Here is a 15,586-nt window from a genome sequence, read left to right as displayed (position 1 = left end):
AATATCATGGCGATATTAAGTCGGAGGGCCCAAAGAGTAAAAAAAGGTAAAAAATAAAAAATAAAAAAAAATTTGAATTCGGCCGGTGGCTGTCGGGTCGAAAACCGGACACTCGATTTTGCCGGCGTCCGGTTTCCGAGCCCGTGGCTGTCAGCGGGCTCGAGAACTGATGCCGGCAAAATTGAGCGTCGGCTGTCAAACCCGCTGACAGCCACCGCTCCGGGCCAAAAATCCGCTCTCCCGCGGACTTTACTGAATCGGCCTGATAGAAAGTAGAGAAAAAGGAAACAAATCTTTTATACTTGTGGACAGCAAAACGGGGAACAAAGTCTCCATATTTTAGAAAACACCATGAAAGATGCTTGACCACATGATCCTTTAAAGGGAAGGGGCAACCAAAATGATAAAGGGGATGGAACAGCTTCCCTATGAGGATAGGCTGAAGAGATTAGGGCTGTTCAGCTTGGAGAAGAGACGGCTGAGGGGGGATATGATAGAGGTCTTTAAGATCATGAGAGGTCTTAAAACGAGTACATGTGACTCGGTTATTTTCACTTTCAAATAATAGAAGGACTAGGGGGCATTCCATGAAGTTAGCAAGTAGCACATTTAAGACTAATCGGAGAAAATTATTTTTCACTCAACGCACAATAAACTCTGGAATTTGTTGCCAGAGGATGTGATTAGTGCAGTTAGTATAGCTGGGTTCAAAAAAGGTTTGGATAAGTTCTTGGAGGAGAAGTCCATTAATGGCTATTAATCAATTTTACTTAGGGAATAGCTACTGCTATTACCGTATTTTCCGGCGTATAAGACGACTGGGCGTATAAGACGACCCCCCCCCCCCCTTTTTTATACATATTTTTAAGAAAAAAAATAATTTACACTCAAACAGGAGCAACCCTATCTATGAAAAGGCAACACTACAATACCGTATATCAGGCCCTAAAAACCAATATACCTCTTATTAGGAAAACAGAACTATCAAGCAGCTATAGATCCCCACACATAAATAATTGTAAAACTATACTAATAAGCAGAATAAATGTTTCAAAACAGCTATGAACAGAATAACATCCAACAATTAAAAACTCATAAAAACTATTAAACATTCTCCAAACACCAATAAAATATTTCAAAAAGCAGACACATCACATAATATTAAATAATTAAAATGGCAGTCAATCAAGAAAAATAAACTTAAAAAGCCACCTTCCTTACCCCCTCCAGCAGCTCTCCTATTCCTCTTCCTCTTCCTTAGGGCCCATGTCTCTCACACACACACACCATACCAGTCATGCCCCCATGACCAGTTTCTGTCTCTCACACACCAATCATTTCCCAAACAGTCTTTGACACACACACCAGACACCTTCCTGAACAGTTTCTCTCATGCCATACACACACACAGGCTTCCCACTCCCGTGTTCTGCTTACCGTACATATACGGGCTTCTCACTCTCATAATCACTTTCTCTGTTTCACACACACACCACCAGTCTCTCTCTCATTTCCATGCTCACTCTCCACGTGCACAGACTTCTCATTCCCTGAATCACATTCTTTCTCTCACATTCACACACACCAGTCTCTTTCTCTCACACACACCGTCACCTTATCAACCAGTCTCTCTCTCATGCACGCGCGCACACACACACACAGCCAGCCCTCCCGCTCCCATGCTCTCTCTCACATAATCAGGCTTCTTACTCCCATGCTTTCTCACATACCCAGATTTCTCACTTCCATGCTTTTTCTCTCTCTCACACTCACATACACATCAGTCATCTCTCTGAGCAGTCACTTTCATTGTCTCTCACACACGAGCTCGCTGACCAGTTTCTCTCAATCACACACATGCTCTCAATCAAATGCATTCTCTCACTTACACACAGGCTGGCTGCTTCTCTCTCTCTCTCTCTCTCACTCACTTACTTCCAACTCCCCCCCCAGCACAAATGGTAGCTGCAGCAGCTTCCTCCTCCAGCCCCCGCAGGCCAAGAAAGAAGAAACCCATCGGCCGCGGGAGGCTCATGCCTGCTGTCTCCTTTCCCGATTACCAGCTCCTTCGACTGCTCGGGGCCCGTTCCTGCTATCGCTGCTGCTATTTTTTCACGCGGCACGGCTCTTTCTTCCCGCGCATCACTTCCTGTTCCAGTTCAAAGGGGGGGGGGGGGGGGTGGGCGGGAAGAAGAAAAGGGCAGCCTCGGATGCCACAGCTTTTTTTTTTTGCACCACTGCCGTTCCCGCTGGCTTGAACGTGCTGATAGCCCAGCGGCAACGGCAGTGCGGTGCGCGGGAAGGAGAAAGCCGTGCCGAATGAAAAAATTGCAGCGGCGATAGCAGGAACGGCCCCGAGCAGTCGAAGGAGCTGGTAATCGGGAAAGGAGACAGCAGCATGAGCCTCCCGCGGCCGATGGGTTCTTCTTTCTTGGCCTGCGGGAGCTGGAGGAGGAAGCTGCTGCAGCTACCATTTGTGCTGGGGGGGGGGGGGGGGTGAAAGAGAGAGAGAGACAGTCAGCCTGCCTGTGTGTAAGTGAGAGAATGCATTGATTGAGAGCATGTGTGTGTGATTGAGAGAAACTGGTAAGAGAGCAGGTGTGCCCTATAAGACGATACCTGGCGTATAAGACGACCCCCGACTTTTGAGAAGATTTTCTTGGGTTAAAAAGTCATCTTATACGCCGGAAAATACGGTAATTGCATCAGTAGCATGGGATCTTCTTAGTGTTTGGGTAATTGCCAGGTTCTTGTGGCCTGGTTTTTGGCCTCTGTTGGAAACAGGATGCTGGGCTTGATGGACCCTAGGTCTGACCCAGCATGGCAATTTCTTATGTTCTTATCTTAAATACCCACCCTTGAATTCAAATAAATTAATCTCAGAACGAGGAAAGTGATATTTATTTTAAAATGATATAGCATTTTAAACTTATAAGAAACCACGTATAAGAAAACACACCATTCAGTTTTATTATTCAAAGCATTTGGATATAAGGAATCCAATTTGAATATCCATTGTTGTTCTTGCCAGAGAAGAAAAGAATTAATATCACCCACGAATGTAAACTGTACCTGCTGTATAACTAGAAACCTTAAATCACTAATTTGATGGCCAGTAGCCACCCAATGGTGCCCCCCTGGTGCTGATGACCCAATGATTGTTGCTTTTGAAAAAATGGTAGAAATTGACTTGAACATTTTGGAAACCACAACTATTAAATGTGGTTTAACCTGTCTAAGAAGGAATATGCTGTGTTAAAAGATCTCTCCTCTTTTGTTAATATTGTTATTAAACCAGTCGATAAATGGCGGCTGTACAGTTATTACGGATACTGCTGATTATGTTGCGGAGGTATGAAGACAGCTTTCTGATCAGATGTATTATGAGAAATTTACTCAAGATCCTACTCCTCGCTTGAAACTTGCAATTTGTCATCTGATCCATGATGCTGAATCTAGTGGCTTTCTTACTAAGAAAGAAGCACTTTTTTTGATTGAAGAACACCCCTGTATGCATTGTTTTTATATTTTTCCTAAAATATATAAAAGTTTATTAAAACCTCCAGGGCGTCCTATTATGTCAGGGCTCAATTCAATTCTTGAACCATTGTCCATCTTTGTTGACTGTTTTTTACAGCCATTTATCTCTGACGTTCCATCTTTTGTTCATGATTCTACACATTTTTTACAATATTTGAATTCTGTGTGTATTCCAGCTGAGGAATGTTAGCTTGTCGGTATGGATATTAATTCTTTTATTCCAATATACCACGGTAGGAAGCTCTTATTGTATTTGAAAGAACCTTAAATAATTGTGATGCCCTGTCTTGGGTTCCTTCTTTCTTAGTAAATTTAGCTATTATTGCTCTCACTGAAAATGTTTTTGAATTTAATGGTGACATATACAAACAAATTAAGGGCACCGCGATGGGGGCCACGATGGCCCTGGATCTAGCATGCCTATATGTATCTGTTTTTGAAGACCGGTTTGTTTATTCTTATTCTTTTTGGAAGAATTTATTGTTGTAGTTTCACTACATTGATTATGTGTTTTGTATATGGTGTGGCTCTAAATCAGAGATTATGAATTTCTCTTCATATCTTAATAATTGTGACCCAAATCTTACTTTTACATATCGGATTGATTCATAGAAGGTATCTTTTTGGATATGTGGGTCATTAATAATGGAGAATGTTTATCCACTACTCTATTTACGAAGCCCAGTGACAAAACAGTTTTTACTAGAGGTGTGCATTCATTTTTGCCGTATTGGCAATCCGCAATGTATATGTTCCTATTGGTTATATTCATGGGGAGGCGAAACATATCGTGACTCCCCACGAATATAACTTATCATCCGTTTCATCCGTTACACGGTGCTCGTATGCGCTTTTCTTCGCCGCCATTTGCAATCAAAGGATGCCATTTCGCTGTATCCACTATCCAGAGCCAAAAACTAGCCCTTTCCTGTGAGTCATCAGTGACTCACAGGAAAGGGTCGGACAGGTTGGCACGGATACCGGAATGCAGCATATCAGCACTTACATTTTGTGAAATGCACTGAATGCAGCCAATCACACTGTCATTCAGTGCTCAGTGACAATTTTACTGATGACCCAGCACTATATATACTTCAGCATGAGGCGTGTCACGCACTTTCTTTGCAGGGATGGTGTGGGGAGGTGGGCTTTGTGGAAGGAGGCTGCACTGAGAGCTAGCTAGGCTAGTTAGTAAAGAGTAAAAAAGCTATTCTTTATTTGGCTGTAGTGCCTGTGCCAGCTAGCCTTGTTTGTGTTTTAAGCAGTTTATTATTTAGGTGATCTGAGACGGTCTTTCTGTGCCAGGGAGAGAAGCTACTTGCACTGCCATTTTTTTTTCATTCACCCTCTGGGCTAGGCTGCAAGCAAGCACGATTTGGGTGTTGTGGCTGAGAGAGATATATTCAATTTTGCTAGAATTTGCATTGGAAAATATATTTCATCGATTTTCCTGCTGTGCCAAAAATTCCAGCTTTTTTTAAACTGAGTTTGTCTAATTCAACTCACTCGGTCTCTCTGTGCACTGGGCTTCAGTGGGCAGTGGATAGTTTAACAGACTGAACTTTATTATTGGGACGGTCTGTGCACTGAAATCCCCAGTCTGCCTCTTTTGTGCTTACAAGCAAGCTGTGTGTGTGTGTGTGTGCGCACCACACACGTTACATTAGTGCATAGCATGGCACTGTGACAGTGGGCAGTGGGTAGTTTAACAGACTGAACTTTATTATTGGGATGGTCTGTGCAGTGAAATCCCCAGTCTGCCTCTTTTGTGCTTACAAGCAAGCTGCGTGTGTGTGCACACCACACACATTACATTAGTGCATAGCAAGGCACCGTGACAGTGGGCAGTGGGTAGTTTAACAGACTGAACTTTATTTATTGGGACGGTCTGTGCACTGAAATCCCCAGTCTGCCTCTTTTGTGCTTACAAGCAAGCTCTGTGACAGTGGGCAGCCAGTAGGCACTAGGCAGTGACATTAAATCCATAATGTCAGGGAAAGCTAGATGTAGTCAAGTGATTGGGACTGGCAGAGGAGGCACTTCAAAAGACACTAGTGCCACTCCCCCATTAAAGTTAAAAAGGCACCTGTCGCAATCTAAACTCTTTGTAGGGGCAGGCAGTTCCATCCAGAAAAAAATGAAATCTGACCATGATGCATCACCATTGCCACCACCTGTTTCTGGCCCTGTAGTTTTGGAGGTGAGTGAAGAGGAGACTGAGTCATGCCAGACAAAAATGTCAACACCCAAAAGCAGCAGGGGGACAGAAGTTTTGATTAACACTTAGTGTTGACAATGTAGGGAAGTCACTGTTTGCTTCTGATTCAGATGAAGAATCATCTTGTGTGGGATCTCATCTGAAACGGAAGAAGTAATAGCTGACAAAGCTTTAGGAGGATCAGTTAGTCCTGTCTTAGCCTCCACTTCAGCGCAGCAGGGGGAGAGATGAAACTGATGAGGAGGAGGAGGAGGAAGAGCAGTTAGTGCAGGCACAGAGGGTGACTGGGCCCCTGGCATTGCTTCTCAGGGTGCACCTACTACCTCAGCTCCAGTGCCAGCATCCAACCCCAAGGCTTTAGAGAAGGGAGGATCACGAAAGACATCTGCGATCTGGAGCCACTTTAAACTGATGAATGACCTGCGTTTTGCTCGGTGTAATTACTGTGCCAGAGATATTAGCAGAGGCAAGCAAATGGAACATCTATCTCATTTTGGCATGATGCATCATTTGAAGAGGCAACACCCAACAAGATTACTGGTGGCAGTACCAGTCAGGGGACCCCTTCCAAGCAGCGTAAAGTGGTTGAAAAGCAGCAGAGTCAGCCATACCCTCATCCCCTTCTAGCAGTCAGGTGGCAGGCCAGCAGCCCTTGACATGTTACTAAAGCGACAACCCACCATGGAGGAAATGGGGTGGAGCGTGGTAACGCTATCCCGGGGTAGGAGGCAAGCAGCCTCAAAAGTCGTAACCAGGAGCATTGGGGAAATTATTGCCCTTGTTGACCAGCCCTTGCAGTTAGTGGATAATGTGGGTTTCAAGCGTTTTCTAAAGGTCGTAGTTCCAAATTACAAAGTCCCCTCCAGAACCATATTTAACAGAAAGGTCATCTCCAGCCTGTACAAGCAGTGTCACAGTCGCATGCAAGCGCTGCTAGCTAAGGTAGAGGGGAGAGTGCATTTCACCTGCGATATCTGAACCGCCATGAATGCTGCACACTCTTACCTCTCCCTGACAGCACACTGGTGGTTCCTGGCTGAGGCAGGGGCAGCCAGCAGCTCTATTACTGAACAAGTATCAGGGTGGAGGTGGGCTTTACTGCACACCCACCTGACGGACTAGGCCCATACCTCAGCCAATATTCTAGCATGCATCAGACAGATGCTGGAGGGCTGGCAACTACTCCAGCGAGACAGGAATCCTCAGGCAGGGTTCTTTGTCACAGACAATGCTGCAAACATGGTTAAGGCAATAAACGACGGGCACTTTAAGAACATCTGATGTTTTGCACACACTCTGCACCTGGTAGTGAAGTCAGCTCTGGGGTTGGATTCCAGTGACAAAGAGAATGAATACCTGCATAGGTTAATAGAGAAATGCAGGAACATAGCAGCGCACTTCCACAGAAGTGTGAAGGCGGGGCAGGTTCTCCGACAAAAGCAGACTGATTTGGAGATGTCTCACAAGTGTCACAAGCGTCTCATTCAAGACATTGCCACCCGGTGGAATTCCACCTTTATGATGCTTGAGAGGTTAGTGGAGCTACAGACATCCCTTCATGAACTTTCTGGTACAATGGACATAGGTGTGCAGAATCCCCTAGGGCATTATGATTGGTTAGTCATGAGTCAGCTTGTAAAAATCCTGCAGCCCTTCAAGGATGTCACGGAGGAGCTGAGTTCCAGAAGTTCCACCTTGGCTGACATCATCGTTATAGTTAATCTCCTGGATGAAGATTTGGAGGCCTATAAGCAGGAAGAGGGAATGACAGTTGAGTGCTGCATTGTCTGATCGTTTTGCAGCAGCAGGTGGAAGAGAGATTAAGGTCTTTAACAGATCAGAACACATACATGCTCGCCACAGTCTGTGATCCCCGTGTGAAAGGGAAACTCGCCCTACAGCACGATTGTCTCTTATTGGTGAAGGACCTGCTATTAGCAAAAGTCTGTGAACAGGAGCGCCATAGGCAGAGACAGATTAGGCGTGAAGCAGAGGTGGAAACAGCAGGCACTTCAGAGAGTTGTGCTGCTAGCCCAAGCAGGAGCAGCACTCTGTCAGCAACAGATAGTACCTCCTCCTCCACTTCAGAACGCCAAAGGCATGTTGCCCATAAAGATTCATCTGTTGTGCGAAGGGCGAGAGAGAAAGCAGCTGGAATGAGTGACTCTCAGCCCACCCAAGCAAAGGAGACACCAGCACAGCTGTCAGTGACACGGTATCTCTCAGAGCCGACAGAGAACATGCAGACAGATCCGCTGACATATTGGGCACACAAGTCCACTGTCTCGCCACACCTAGCCAAAGTGGCTCAGCAATATCTGTCATGTCCACCAACCAGTGTACCTAGTGATCGTGTCTTTTCAATGACAGGAGATATCATGAGCCCTCACTGCTCAAGGCTGGCACCAGAGTTGATGGAAATGCTAGTGTTTTTTAAAGTAAACCTGCCTTTGCTTGGGTTTCCAAATTTCCCCTGTGAATGGCAAGATGAATAAAAGCAATTGAATGCCTTGCAGCAGCTCCAACTTCCTCCTATGCTCCAGATAAAATAAGCACTGCAGCACATGTACTTGACCTGAAACGCTGTGCCTGTCCGTCCACTGTCCAGGCCGTACGTCCCTAAAAGGGCGTGACCTCAAACGCTGTGCCTGACCGTCCACTGTCCAGGCTGTACGTCCCTACAAGGGCCTGACCTCTAACGCTGTGCCTGACCGTCCACTGTCCAGGCCGTACGTCCCTACAAGGGCCTAACCTCAAACGCTGTACCTGTCCATCCACATTTGGAATGTAAGAACATAAAAAGCTGACTTAAGATATTTGGAGCTTTCATATTTCATATGCTCAATATTTCTCAAGACCTTGCCAACAGTAATGTTTCTAGTACTATTGAAAACTGGTGGTAGTTGTACTCTAGTTCATCCTCTCTGTTCCCATTGTTTACAGAGGCACTGTGTAAACCACAAAGTCAACATAGGTTGATATTTTAGATTTTGACTTGACTAGCAGTTTCCTTATTTCTGAGAGCTCTTCCTGTTCCTTTGTCATCAGCTGAAGTGCATAAGTACAGTTAATAGCTTCTGGGTATTCAAAAATAATCTTCAGCTCAGTTCTTGCTTCAGAAATGGCAGTCTCTATTGCTCTAAAAGCATCCTCTGTTGAATTATCTTTCAGAAATGAAAAAGATGCAATTTTCTTCTGGCAGTGAACCAGTGCAGGTATGTTGTCAAACCACAACATATCTGCACAAAGGAAATCCTTTATAGCTGTGCCTGTCCGTCCAGGCCTCATGTCCCTACAAGGGTTTGACCTTGATTGCTTTGCCTGTACATTCAGGCCTTATGTCCCTAGGTGTGATTGACCTTGTCCTCGATTGCTGTGCCTGTTCGTCCAGGCCTTATGTCACTAGGTGGGATTCACCTCTGTCCTCGAATGCTGTGCCTGTCCATCCAGGCCTTATGTCCCTATAAGGATTTGACCTTGATTGCTGTGCCTGTCTGTCCAGGCCTTATGTTCCTACAAGTGTTTGACCTCGATTGCTTTGCCTGTCTCTCAGTTTGTTTGGTATTTGATTTGTTACATCCCAGATGGTAAAGGTTGTATGGCAGAAGCTGTACCATAAGCCTGGCCCCAGGAGCAAGCATCTTCACACCCTTTTCGTGTTTTCTTTCTAAAGCGGATGGTTCCCGCCAATCTCTGATTTGCACAGCAAGCTGGGCAGCCGTCTCGCACTACTATCACTTTGCATTGTTTGGCCACTGCCTGATGATTATGGCAGACCTACTGCATTGGGGAGGGTGGGGGTTGTTTTCAGTATCAGATTGGGAGGTCAGGTGGGACTGTAGTGCTGCCCAGCTTGGGTGGAAGTGCTCTGCTTGAGCGTGGACTGAATATTGCTCGGGCACTTCGGAGGCCCAGAGCTGAAATACCAAGACAGCACTATTTGATTATGACAAAGATGTTTTTGTAGTTGGTTTTTATGTGCACCATTTCAGCTCTGCAAAGCCCAGGCAGGTGATGCCAGGTCATGAGGCAAAACCAGAAAAAGTAGCAGATACTGTTGTGCTTATCTTGACATAAATATTAAATAAGCTCTGACTGGTACTGCAGCGAGAGATACCATAAAAGCACAATGGGAAGAACCCCCCCAAAGATTACTCATCTTACAAAAGTATTGTCATCATGTCTGTAAACAGCACCCCTTTTTGTTTTTTATAACTTACTAACTAAATGACTTGTTGGGGGGGGGGGGGTCCTAGCTGAACCCTCATTGCAAAGGGAAACCTCAGTCTCTGGCAATTCAAACTAGTAATCCTTCACAGCATGGATCCTTAAATAAAACAAACAGTTTTCTTTAGTTTCAGGGCAGAGAAGAGAACTTCCTGTCTGTCCAGGCCTTATGTTCCTACAAGTGTTGACCTCGATTGCTTTGCCTTTATATCCAGGCCTTATGTTCCTACAAGTGTTGACCTCGATTGCTTTGGCTGTCCGTCCAGGCCTTATGTCCTAGGTGGGATTCACCTCTGTCCTCGAATGCTGTGCAAGTCCATCCAGGCCTTATGTCCCTAGGTGGGACTCACCTCTGTCCTTGAATGCTGTGCCTGTCCATCCAGAAGTTTCACTTCGCGCAAACGCCGGTAGCCTGTTTGGCACTTCAAATCTCAAGGAGATATTTTTCCACATTTGTATCGCCATGGCTGTCGGCAGACAACTCCGGACACCACGGCGTCTATGAGTTCTTGGAAATCTCAGCGATAGCAACTTGCATCGCATAGTGTAAATTTTACTTACACTGACTATTTCATATAATGCTGGGTCCTTGAAGAAGGGTTTTTTTACCCCGAAACCTTGTGATGTCGGACGGCAATAACCATCATTATAAGTGGATTTAAAGATAAGTACCAAGAGTATTATTTCTGGACTGAAACAGCACAATACATAGTCACCTAATGATTTAAAAGCTCTAGAATCATAAGGGCTTATCAGCACAATAACCATTTTTTTGGTATTATATGAAGGTTGACTATCAGATTAATAGAGAAGCTATAATATCTAGAACATTAATTGATGAATGTTTGCAACACTGGCACAGAAATAACAATGTTCATAAGCAGTATTTAATATCGGGTTGCCCAAGGTAAGATACTACCTTGAGGGTACCAAATGTAAAAACTGTATTCTGCTATGGTTAACTGTATGAAATAAAAATGCAGAGAGCTAAAAGGAGACCAAAATGAAATGGTTGATATATATATATATATATATATATATATATATATATATATATATATATATATATGTCAAAAGCTTGTATCAATCGGTTGGTCAGTCACACTGTTGTGTCTATCTGTGACCAACAAGTGGTGCCCGGAACAGTGGAAGGTGCACTGTGCAAAGCCCTGTCACACACACACCCAGGCATGCAGGCATGCACACACAGACACACACTCACAGGCAGACTCACATACAGACACACACAGTCAGAGATACACACACAAACAGGCACAGGCAGACACGCACACGAGCATATGCACTTGCGCATGCACACAGGCAGAGGCACCCATGCATATACACAGGCAGAGGGCCTCACCACCCACATACACACACACACAGAGGCTAGATAACTAGACAACCCAAGCAATCCAAGGTTCTGTTTGCTAATATGCTCTGTCTGCGAAGCCCTGCTTTCACGCTCCCACACATAGAGGCAAGCAGACATAGGCACATATACATAGGTGCACACAAGCTCATACAAGCAGGCAAAGGCTTGCACAAGCACACACACCGGCTTGCACATGCAAACAGGCTTGCACATGCACACACGGGCAGGTACAGGCAGACACACAGACAAGCAGCTAGAGACACACAAACATACAGGCAGAGTGATATACACACATACACACACACACACAGACAGGTACAGGCAGACACACAGACATGCAGCTAGAGACACACAGGCAGAGTGACATACACACACACACAGGCAGAGACACACATACACATACAGGCTCCTCCTGACACACCCACGCACACACAGATATACAGAATCACAGGGCCCACAGGCACAGACACATATACACGTTTGTACACACACCACACACATCACACACACACAGGCACACATACACACATACTGTTACAGACCAGACTACACAAGCAACACTGAACATTTTTTGCTAGTAAACTTATATTTCTGAAGCCTTTTGTATGCAGATACTGCTTCCATAGAAATGTGTGGTACATATGGAGGGTACATATGTACATGTGGCACATATGGAGTAATTCCAACAAAGTACTGGAGTACTGCTTGCACTTTAATATATTGACATCTACACAAGTGCAAGAATGCGTGAGATCCTGGTAAAGTTTAAAGTTTCATGTAATCATTTTATTGCGGCAACTCCTGAATTCAAAATACAAGCTTTGAACACGATACCCCCCAACACGGTCCCGTGTTTCGCCACCCCGGCTGCTTCGGGGGGGATTTAATTTAAACAAATATCTAGAAAGAGCACAAAAATATATTAGAGCCAGGATCGAAAGCTAAACCGTCCAGACTACCACCACCTTGTTCCGTAAGCCTACAGACAGAAACACGCTTTTAGCATTTGATAGTTTCCATCCACATCATTTAAAAAATAATATACCCACAGGCCAATTTCTCAGACTTAGGCGTTTATGCTCCTCCACATCTGAGTACATTGTTCAAGCACACCTTATGATGTCCCATTTTCAGGCAAGAGGATACCCATATAAGACTTTGAAGAAAGCTTTAAACGAGCATTATATGTGAATAGAGACTTTTATTTCTCCAACAAACACATCATCAAGAATCTACAATAAATTGTATTTACCTTTTTCTACATAAAGTAAAACCATTTCAGATTTAATAAGGAAACACTGGAAGGGGTTAGCTTTTAGAAAAATTCTTTAAAGCGGATTTGAGATTTACCTTCCGGAGAGGCAGGAACTTAAAGGATATATTAGTGCATTCAGTAAGTAATTTAGACAGGAGAATAGTATATGAAGGTCGGCATAGACCGTGTGGACACTGCTCAGTTTGCCCACACACCTCTGAGATCACACAATTCACACATCCTCATACAAACAAAATTTATTTTTTGAAGGGTACCTCAGATTGTGACTCGAGTGGAGTGGTGTATGTCATCACGTGCCCGTGTAACCTCATGTATGTAGGGAAAACACAACATAAAATTAAAACTCGGATAATAGAACACAGATCGAGTATACACATTAATAAGGAGATGCACCATTAGTTTCCCATTGGCTAGAAAAATCTCATTTGATATCTGATTTACATTATTTTGTATTAGACATAGTCTCTCCTCCGGCAAGAGGAGGGGATTTTTCCCATATCCCTTCTACAGCAGGAACAGCGTTGGATCTTTCGCCTAAATACATTAGTACCGTATGGCCTGAACAGTGAGTTGGAATGGCACCATTTTTTGTAATTTTTATAACTATACATCCAGACCTTCGGTCTGGTACTATTCAGTAGCTCCCTCGGCCCATTCTCTGCCAAGAGTAGAGGTGTGAGTTAATTCCCATCTTAATTCCCTCTAGTTCAGCTTCATAGCCCCGTGGTCAGATGATCTGGTTTTGCACACATTTTTACACATATAGTTAGCTAGGTTACTTAGTGAGCTTTTGTCAGTTCGTGTAGCCAGTGGGTATCCCCTGCAGACCCCATATAGGTTCATGACGTCGGCACGTCTGCCTGACGTCGATTACGTCACCAGGGTTGTCCAATCTGTCATGATTTTCGCGCCAAATGACAGCGTTCTTAAACCCCTGTCAAATCGCCGCAGTTGCGCTCCTGCCAAATTCGCTAAACAGATTGCAAAAGGTAGCGGTTACTTTTAGAATTGTTGCTGTTATGCTACTGTTAAACATTAGATGGGTATAAGTATGTGTTTTAATGGCAATTTTATGTATAAAATTATAGCGTAACTTTGTGGGTTTTAGTCTGGACGGTTTAGCTTTCGATCCTGGCTCTAATATATTTTTGTGCTCTTTCTAGATATTTGTTTAAATTAAATCCCCCCCGAAGCAGCCGGGTGGCGAAACACGGGACCGTGTTGGGGGTATCGTGTTCAAAGCTTGTATTTTGAATTCAGGAGTTGCCACAATAAAATGATTTACATGAACTTTAAACTTTACAGGATCTCACGCATTCTTGCACTTGTGTAGATGTCATGTGGTACATATGGTACATATTCCTCCTCATTGTGACCTTGGGCAAGTCACTTTACCCTCAATTGCCTCAGGTACAAAAAAAATTTAGATTGTAAGCCCTCTGGGGATAGAGAAATAACTACAGTACCTGAATGTAAACCGATGTGATATCCCGATTGAGATCGAATGTCGGTATATAAAAAATAAATAAATAAATACGTTCTTACATGTAATAACAGATAATGACAATACATTGCAGTTTACTGGTGGAAATGCTGTGGAGATGCAGCTTTTTTATTGCTGCTAGTTAAGACGGCAATTTAAAAAACACCAGGATAGAGAAGCTATTAGAAATAAGGATGTACTTTCATTTGAAACAATATAGACAATGGCAACATTTTTAAAATAAATCATAGAAAAAAAAAAACCTCAAACTTTGTTTTTAGTGTGCACTATTTGCAAATAGCACTCAGTTTTTGCCAAAACAAAAAAAGCCCCCAACAAAATGTAATTCAGACAAGAACCCTCCCCGCAATGAAATAAAACATGTTTTTGGCCCTGCATAATGTAGAAGCCAAACAGCGGATATGAGTGCACACCATTCTGCCACATTCACAATCTTCTTTTTATCATTAGTAATCTGCTGAATTACTCACAGGTGCTATCTAGTATTTTTCCTCTGGTTTATTTCTGGTTTTTTGTCACCTGATGTGAACTAGTGCATCATTAACTATCCTGTTACATTCGAAGCAGCATGAAAAAAAAATAGTTGAAGGGGACAGGTAGTGTTTGTATGTGTATATGTGAGTGTGAGTGTATGTATGTATATAGTGTGGTGAAGGGAAGGTCATTTATCAAATTCTACAGTGCATAGTACCACTTTTTCAATATGATAATGGTTGTTCTTAGACAAGCAGAATTAGTGTGAAGCCCACTGATAGGTGATAAACCTGTGGGAGGCAGAGGTGATAACCTGTGGGAGGCAGAGGCCAGGCATTTCATAACCAAGTGAGGCAAGAAACATAAAGACTGCAGTTTAAAAGTCACAAAACAAATGATCAGAGCAATTAGCTGGTTTGTGCACTTATGTCATAACTTGTGGTCTTGATTTAGTTTCGGGTGCAATTTTATTACTGTCTGTATTTATTTAAATTTATTGTGGCTGTCATGTTGGTACACGTGGATGCATTGAATTAAGGGTCCAACAACACAAGGGGGGGTCATTTTCAAAGCGATCGCACGCGAAAGAGTCCCTAAAGTCACTAAAAAGGGGTGGCGTCAAGACCTGAACAGGAGGAGTCAAGGTGGCACAGGGGGCGGATGCTGCGAAGACAGCGTGGACGGTGAAAAGGTAAGGAGTCTTTTCGCTGCCTATTTCGCGCCCAACAGCACCACTTTTATGATGGCGCTATTGGGTGCAAAAGCTGTCAGCGATCGCACCGCAGAGGTGTCAATCGCTGCGGCTATCGCAGACCCGCCCCCTGCTTTGCCCCCCTGCACCACGCGATTCACGACCCTGCGGTAGGTTAAAAAATCTAGGCCAAAGTGTAGATGATATCTTTTTGTAGATGATAGTCTGTAAGTTTCGAGAGTCATACTCTTTTCATCAGGTCAGTGAAGAAGCAACACAGTTGT

The 15,586-nt window shown here is 43.9% G+C and overlaps 1 protein-coding gene across 1 annotated transcript in view; it reads left to right on the top strand.

Annotated features, from left to right (window-relative positions):
- The window catches only part of LOC115094738 (teneurin-1-like), a 337,344-nt gene that overhangs the window by 235,440 nt on the left and 86,318 nt on the right, over positions 1 to 15,586 (top strand). The gene's annotated exons all lie outside the window — the stretch shown is intronic.

Source organism: Rhinatrema bivittatum, chromosome 6 (genome assembly GCF_901001135.1).
Source record: "Rhinatrema bivittatum chromosome 6, aRhiBiv1.1, whole genome shotgun sequence".
NCBI classification, from domain to species: Eukaryota; Metazoa; Chordata; class Amphibia; order Gymnophiona; family Rhinatrematidae; genus Rhinatrema; species Rhinatrema bivittatum.
Note: the sequence above shows the minus strand (reverse complement) of the source record. Positions and strands in the feature narration are given on the sequence as shown.